Raw genomic sequence first — 7,500 nt, forward strand, 5'->3', positions numbered from 1 at the left:
ATCCACACCTTCATCCTCTTGGAAACGTGTTTCCACGGGAACCGTGACACTGGCACAGAAGCCCAGTGCGGATCACTTTTATGTTTCTATTTGTCTTTTTTTGTCTTTCTCCTTTTTCACTTTCGAAATGAAGTTGAGGGAGGGAGGGAGGGAGGGAGTGAGGGAGGTAGGGAGGGAGTGAGGGAGGGAGGGAGTGAGGGAGGGAGGTAGGGAGGGAGGGAGGGAGGGAGGGAGGGAGGGAGGGAGTGAGGGAGGGAGGTAGGGAGGGAGGTAGGGAGGGAGGGAGGGAGGGAGGAGTGAGGGAGGGAGGTAGGGAGGGAGGGAGGGAGGGAGGGAGGGAGGGAGTGAGGGAGGGAGGGAGGGAGTGAGGGAGGGAGGTAGGGAGGGAGGGAGGGAGGGCAGGGAGGGAGTGAGGGAGGGAGGTAGGGAGGGAGGTAGGGAGGGAGGGAGGGAGGGAGTGTAGAATACAGTCATCACTGGGAGACCAAATGAAACGCTGCAAAATCACTTCCTTCTTTCAACTCGCCTCTTTTGAGGAGGAAAAAAAAAGAAAAAAGATGACTGGAATTTCCCTGCACCAAATGTAAAAGGGGCTGAGTGGGAGCACTGGGAACACTGGGAACACTGGGAAACACTGGGAGCACTGGGAACACTGGGAGCACTGGGAACACTGGGAACACTGGGAACACTGGGAGCACTGGGAACACTGGGAACACTGGGAACACTGGGAACACTGAGAACAGTGGGAACACTGGGAACACTGGGAACACTGGGAACACTGGGAGCACTGGGAACACTGGGAACACTGGGAACACTGGGAGCACTGGGACGCACTGGGAGCACTGAGAACAGTGGGAACTGAACTTGGATCTGAATCTTGGATTTGATCAGCTTTTCTCCTTTAGCAGTTTCTTGTTTTCACCTCACACACACACACACACACCACACACACACACACACACACCACAACACACACACACACACACACACACACACACACTCGCCCTTCTCTAATCGGCACGTTTTGGCGCAGGTCTGCATACCTGGGGGAAAACCAGAACAAGCTGTCTTGGATATCTGATCCGCACCCACCTTACAGTGCAGGCGTCTGCCCCCCCTGCCCCTCCTCGCCTTTCCTGACCAAGAGGAGTGAACTCCAGGAGAAACCCCCACAGGGCCACTAATGCCCCCCCCCCCCCACTCTCTCCCTCTCCTTCCTCTCCTTTTCACCCGCCCCTTCTCCACATTTTGGGAGGACACGGCACACCTAAGCCACCCGCCACCTTCCTTGTTCCCCTTCAGCTTGGGAAAACTTGCGAAAACGGGGGCCAAAGGCCCCCCTCCCTGAAGACCATACTCATCAAGTCTCTCTTCACCCCCTGATGACAAACAGGCCCTGAACTGCGGGGGAAATCAATCTCACTTAGCCGGCCCCTCGGTCAGCCGGCCCCGTCCGGCCCCGCTCTGTCCAGCTGCCGCACGGTGTGGCATTCGGGCTGATGGAGAGGGTGGGGTGGGGGGGGGGGGGGGTGACGCTGCGTCTACGGGGTGGTGTGAGCGGCTGGCGTGGAGTCCAGCTACACACCACACCGGTTCTCAAAGAGCTCAACCCAGCTCGAAAGACTGACGACTTCTGTCCCAGCAAACGCACGGTAGCTGACGAACGACGCGTGTACGTCCTGCACCAGTGGAAGAACAAACAACCAAAATAAATAAACAAATAAGTAAATATGAGCCGCTACTAACGAAAAAAATTCGCCGCTGCCGATTGGTCAACTAGAGCCAGTGATGCAGAATGAACTACACAAAGTAGTTATAGTCACAACCGCCTTCCAACGCTAGACGCCACCCGACTACCAATCATCGATCATCTGGTCAGTGTGTTCTTAGCCGTAGGCCGGGTTAGTCTGGGAGTACGTGTTGCGTGTGAGTGTGGGAGTGTGTGTGTGTGTGTGTAAGGGGGGTGTTTGTTGTTAAAACACATTGCCAGTGATGACAGGCATGGAACGCCATTTTTCCCCGTGCTGTACACACACTTCAAGTTAGCACTGCTCCGCATGGGCAGGTCAGCACATGCAGGCACACACACACACACACACACTTTCACAACACACAGCATTCATCAACAATGCTGTCACCAGCCTCTCTCACATAAATGTGCAGATGCCAGAGGCACTACATAAGGTTGTGTGTGTGTGTGTGTGTGTGTGTGTGTGTGTGTGTGTGTGTGTGTGTGTGTGTGTGTGTGTGTGTGTGTGTGTGTGTGTGTGTGGTGAGGGGCTAATCCCCCTTCTGGCTCCGGATGGTCCTGCTATTGGCGTGTCACCCCCATCAATCACCTCACACGCACGGCCGACAGACACACGTTCACCTCTGAAACTACACGTTTCTCATGCTAAGCTGAGTAGCGGACTAGAGGGGACCTTACGGGGACATAGAGAGGGAGAGAGAGAGAGAGAGAGACGGAGAGAAAGAGAGAGAGAAACACACACAATGAGAAAGAGAGAGAGAGAGACAGGCAGACAGAGAAAGAGAGCTGATCTCAGCCTTTCCTAGCCATGAAGAGGCCGGCACCACGTGAACAGCCCTCGAAGAAGAAGAAGAAAGAAGAACCCACACTGGAACAGTGAAACTCTTCACAGCTCTATCAGTGCTGGCCATCTTTCAAGCCAAATCACGCATGATCTCCCTGTCAAGCGCTCCGTCTCTCACTCCTCTCTCAGTCTCGCAGGGCTCTCATGACTTAACTCATGGTATTCAAAAAGGGAAACACACATTGTGTACAATTACAAAGTCTGGCTGCCCCCCCACTGAAGACACACCCACCAGCCAAGTTCCATCCCAAATTAGAATAGAAGCCCCTCCCCCTCCCTTGACCTGCACATGCCCGGTCCTGTCCGTCCCTCTCCTGCTGCTAAACTCTATCTTCATCTGTCATCATACAGAGACACCAGTGGCCGAGTGTACCTCCCTGTTCTCCCTCCCTCCCTCTCTCTCTCTCTCTCCCCCTCCTTCCCCCCTTTCTCTTTCTCCACCTCTGGGGAGTGCCGAGATCGGGATAGGACGTCCACGGAGGACCAGAGTAGCGTGTGGAACAGCAGAACTTAAGGTGTGAGGTCCAGGTCCAGGTCCAGGTCCAGGTCCGGCAGCGTCAGAGGAGTCCAGAGTCCATTTGTTAGTCGTTTGCAAAATTCCCTCCGTGAGCTTTAAATCGCCTGGCAGTGGGAACGCAGGCACTGTGTGTGTGTGTGTGTGTGTGTGTGTGTGTGTGTGTGTGTGTGTGTGTGTGTCTACTCTTCCCGTGCTCAGGCCGTGCCAAGTCTCTTAAAAAACAGATGTGAGAAACACCTCAAAGGCTCTGAGACACGGAGCGTTCCAAGACCGACCTGCAGGCCCGAGTATCCACCAGACCCAGGTCTCCACGCTCGCCAAGCACCTCAGGTGAACAGAATTAACTGAGGAACCGGGGGAGCTGACGCAGAAGACCGGAACCCCAGCCCTGAGCTGCTGAGGTGGGCCCGTGTCCATCGCTCGGAACATTCAGATGAGACTTCTAGTAACACCACTGAATCATCTTGGATGTCACAATTTGATTGCAGTTTCCTCTAGTAACGATTTATTAGCCAAGACTTCAAAAAAGGCCACGCATGGCAGCCCCACGCATCTGATTCACCCAACACCCAACACCCCACACCTCACACCCAACACCCAACACCTCACACCCCACACCCAACACCAAGGCCAGTGGACGTGTTTACTGTGAAGGCCTTTCAGCACAACAGCCCTGTTCCTGCGCAGACTGAAGAGGACAAACGGAAAGTTAAGGTGGAAAAAGGAAACTACAGGTCCTGGGCCTGTGAGGAAGTGTCCAGAGCTGAAGCATATAAATTGCTCTCATTCCAATTGTCACACACACACACACACACACACACACACACACACACACACAGGCCACTGGCAGTACAGCGCTGGCCTGAAACCCAATACTTCAACTGAAATGTTTCGGAGAGTAAATAATCAGAGCGGTGTTTGCCCCAACCCAGAGCACATGTCTCCAACTTCCTCTCTTCCACAGTGTTGGACACAAATTCCCACCAAAGAAGAGAAGGAACAAAAACATCTCACAATATATGTGTGTGTGTGTGTGTGTGTGTGTGTGTGTGTGTGTGTGTGTTTGCTCAGGATGGGAGGATGTGGCCAAAAAAGGAGGGTAATGCAGTGCGTTTTTTAATTATTAAACTATGATATCAAAGTTAGAGTTTGTGGTTTGTGTGTGTGCGTGTGTGTGTTCGTGTGTGTGTGTGTGTGTGTGTGTGCGTGTGTGTGTGTGTGTGTGTGTGTGTGTGTGTGTGTGTGTGTGTGTGTGTGTGTGTGTGTGCGTGTGTGTGTTCGTGTGTGTGTGTGTGTGTGTGTGTTCGTGTGTGTGTGTGTGTGTGTGTGTGTGTGTGTGTGTGTGTGTGTGTGTGTGTGTGTGTGTGTGTGTGTGTGTTCGTGTGTTGCAAGTGTGATCTTGCATGCTGATTGTTATGCCTACCAAAGCGGTAATACCCCTTTATTCCTGTGGAGGCAGACTTGAGCCAAATGTAAAGCACTTTTTCCACAAAGCATGCTGGGACAAGTGGACCATTCCTCCAAAAAACTGCACATCAAAACTGGCTTACTGACAAATAACACACAAAAAAAGATTCAGATTCAGAAGGCTGCCTAACACAAGTTTCTAGGCTGACTACAATTGATTAAAAATAAGTGTTATCCCAAACCTGAGTTATATTACACAAGAAAGCTTTGGATGAAGAAAAAAAAATTGGGAAAAAAATATTTTTTATATAAGGAGAGAGCAATGCTCAGAAACAAGATGAATTCACTGATCAGAACTATGTAAGAACGAAGTGACTGACATCCTTCCATCTGACACCCATTTCGTCTGCCCCGTCCGCAAAACACCACGGTGAGTGTCTACATCAGCAAACCTGACTGTGCTGGCTTTGAGATTTACTCTCTGCCCATTTTACGTGGAACGTCTGTCGAAGAGAACACGCAATTCCTGCACGCCGTGTCCCCCACAAGGGCTGCGTTAACCTCGTTAGGAAGCAATCACGGAACCGGCTTCCCCGGAGCGTCGGAGTGAGCCGTGTGGGTCTTGGCGCGGACGGGGAGCCGTGTGGGGCCTCCTCCCCAGGAGGGGTTCAGGGTTCGGCCCAGATGTCGTGTCTGTCGAGGGAGGTTAACAGGCGGCTTCGGCTCAGGGGCGATGTTCAGCGGCGGGGAGCTCTGAGGTGGGGGGGGGGGGGGGGACAGCCACGTCCGTGCCAGTACTTCGGGTATGTTCACATCACCACGAAAGCCCTGCACTGTTTCCCAAGAGTTACGGCTCCTGTGTAGATCCTGCACAGCTCAAAATGGTCCAGCGTCATTTCCAGGTGGGTTCACACATCATTTTTATCATCTCCCCATCAGCCTCCATCTCTGTGTATGACACGCGCTCCTCGAGGGTTCAGAGGGGAACCACGCAAACCTGCTCTGCGGCACACTGCACACATTCACACACACACACACACACACACACACACGCACGCACGCACGCACACCTCACGCCTCCCTCCCCACACACCTCACGCCGGACACCCAAACAGCTCGCCACACGACCCTCTTAAAGAACTCATGCCATACAGTAGCCTAGAACAATCGAACCGGACCGCAGCGGTTTTGATTCTGATCCAGGGCCCGGCCCTCCCAGAACACTAAGCACGCAGCACGGGCAGGAAAGGGCTGGTGAGGAAGAATCTCCCGCAACTGAATTTTTTCCCTCGCTATTAAAAAAAGAGATGAAAAAATTTTTAATGGGGCAGAGGTGAAATCTCAGACGTGCGTGTAGCGGGTCGGCCCAGTGTATCGGGTCGGCCCAGTGTGGGGATGATCCTCTACAAGAGCGGCCACAGCGGATTCTCTGGCCACCGACGAAGACGAAACTGAAGTAGAACTTTCTTTTGCAGTAGAGGGAGACAGAGAGGCCGTGTCAGTGTGTGTTAATGTATTTCCATGGCAGGGTGTGGTCTTGGATTCCGCTACACTAGCACATCAACCCTCCACCCCCCCTCACACGCTCACTGTCTCACACACACACACACACACCCTCCTTTGCTCTTTCTCTCTCTCTCTGTAAATAAATACCAACAGGATTAAGTTGGCAGCAGTGGGCTGGGTATTGATTGACATCTCAAAGGCTTTGGTGTTGTTCAGGCATGCTGAAGAGAGAGAGAGACACCATACCAGGAGACTGTCTGCATATGTGTGTGCGTGTGTGTCTTTGTCTCATTGTCTTTAACATTTTAGTTGTTGCCACCCACACCCACAAACTCCCCCGGCACTCAGATAAGATTTCAAATGATCGTGGCTTTGCTTTTTCCCCTGTAGCCGCGGTCTCGATTAGAGAACCCCCTTCAACTCTCACCCTCCACCAGACACACTCACACTCATATTCCAGTCTACACACTCCGGCTCCAGAATATCCCTGTGGGTTCACTACACCTGTTCAGGAAAAGGTTTTTTCCATCAAACCTCCTCGATAACGTGGTACATATGCCACCAAATGGTTAAGAAACTTTGCAGCGATTAAGAAAACAAAGACGAAAACATCAAAAACACTTTAAAAAGGCATAAAGTATTTACCATAGCTGTTTCCTTCTTCTCCCTCTCTTATACTCACTGGCTCTGACATCCAGTGTGCAACAGCGCCCCCTATGGCCTTGCAGACATACTACACTAAATCAGACCTTATAAAGTCATTATAAGGGTTTCCCTTTTCATGCACTGAAGTAGCCATCAGAAGATGGGTACACTGTGGTCATAAACGAATGGACATGGTCAACAACAATACTCAGGTAGGCTGTAGCGTTGACACTATGCTCAATTGGTACTAATGGGCCCAAAATATCCCCCACACCATTGCACTACCACCACAAGCCTCAACCGTTGATACAAGGCAGGATGGATCCATGCTTTCATCCATCAAGCCAAATTCTGACCCTATCATCCAAATGTCGCAGGCGACTCAACAGACCAGGCAACATTTTTCAAATCATCTATTGTCCAATCTTGGTGAGTCTGTGTGAATTGTAGCCTCGGTTTCCTGTTCTTAGCTGACAGGAGTGACACCCGGTCTGGTCTTCTGCTGCTGTAGCCCATCCGCCTCAAGGTTCCACGTGTTGTGTGTTCAGAGATGCTCTTCTGCATGTCTCGGTTGTAACGACTGGTTATTTGAGTTACTGTTACTGTTCTATCAGCTCAAACCAGTCTGACATCAACAAGGAATTTGCACCCACAGAACTGGATATTTTCTCTTTTTCAGACCATTCTCTGTAAACCCTAGAGATGGTTGTGCATGAAAATCCCAGTAGATCAGCAGTTTCTGAAATACCATGCTATGTTCAATGTAACTTAAATCATTTTTCCCATTCTGATGCTCAGTTTGAACTGCAGCAGATCGTCTTGGCCATGTCT

The 7,500-nt window shown here is 51.5% G+C and overlaps 1 protein-coding gene across 4 annotated transcripts in view; it reads right to left on the reverse strand.

The window, feature by feature from the left end:
* Positions 1-7,500, reverse strand: part of rarga (retinoic acid receptor gamma a) — a 38,006-nt gene that overhangs the window by 18,864 nt on the left and 11,642 nt on the right. The gene's annotated exons all lie outside the window — the stretch shown is intronic.

The sequence above is a fragment of the Brachyhypopomus gauderio genome, chromosome 21 (assembly GCF_052324685.1).
Source record: "Brachyhypopomus gauderio isolate BG-103 chromosome 21, BGAUD_0.2, whole genome shotgun sequence".
Lineage (NCBI taxonomy): Eukaryota > Metazoa > Chordata > Actinopteri > Gymnotiformes > Hypopomidae > Brachyhypopomus > Brachyhypopomus gauderio.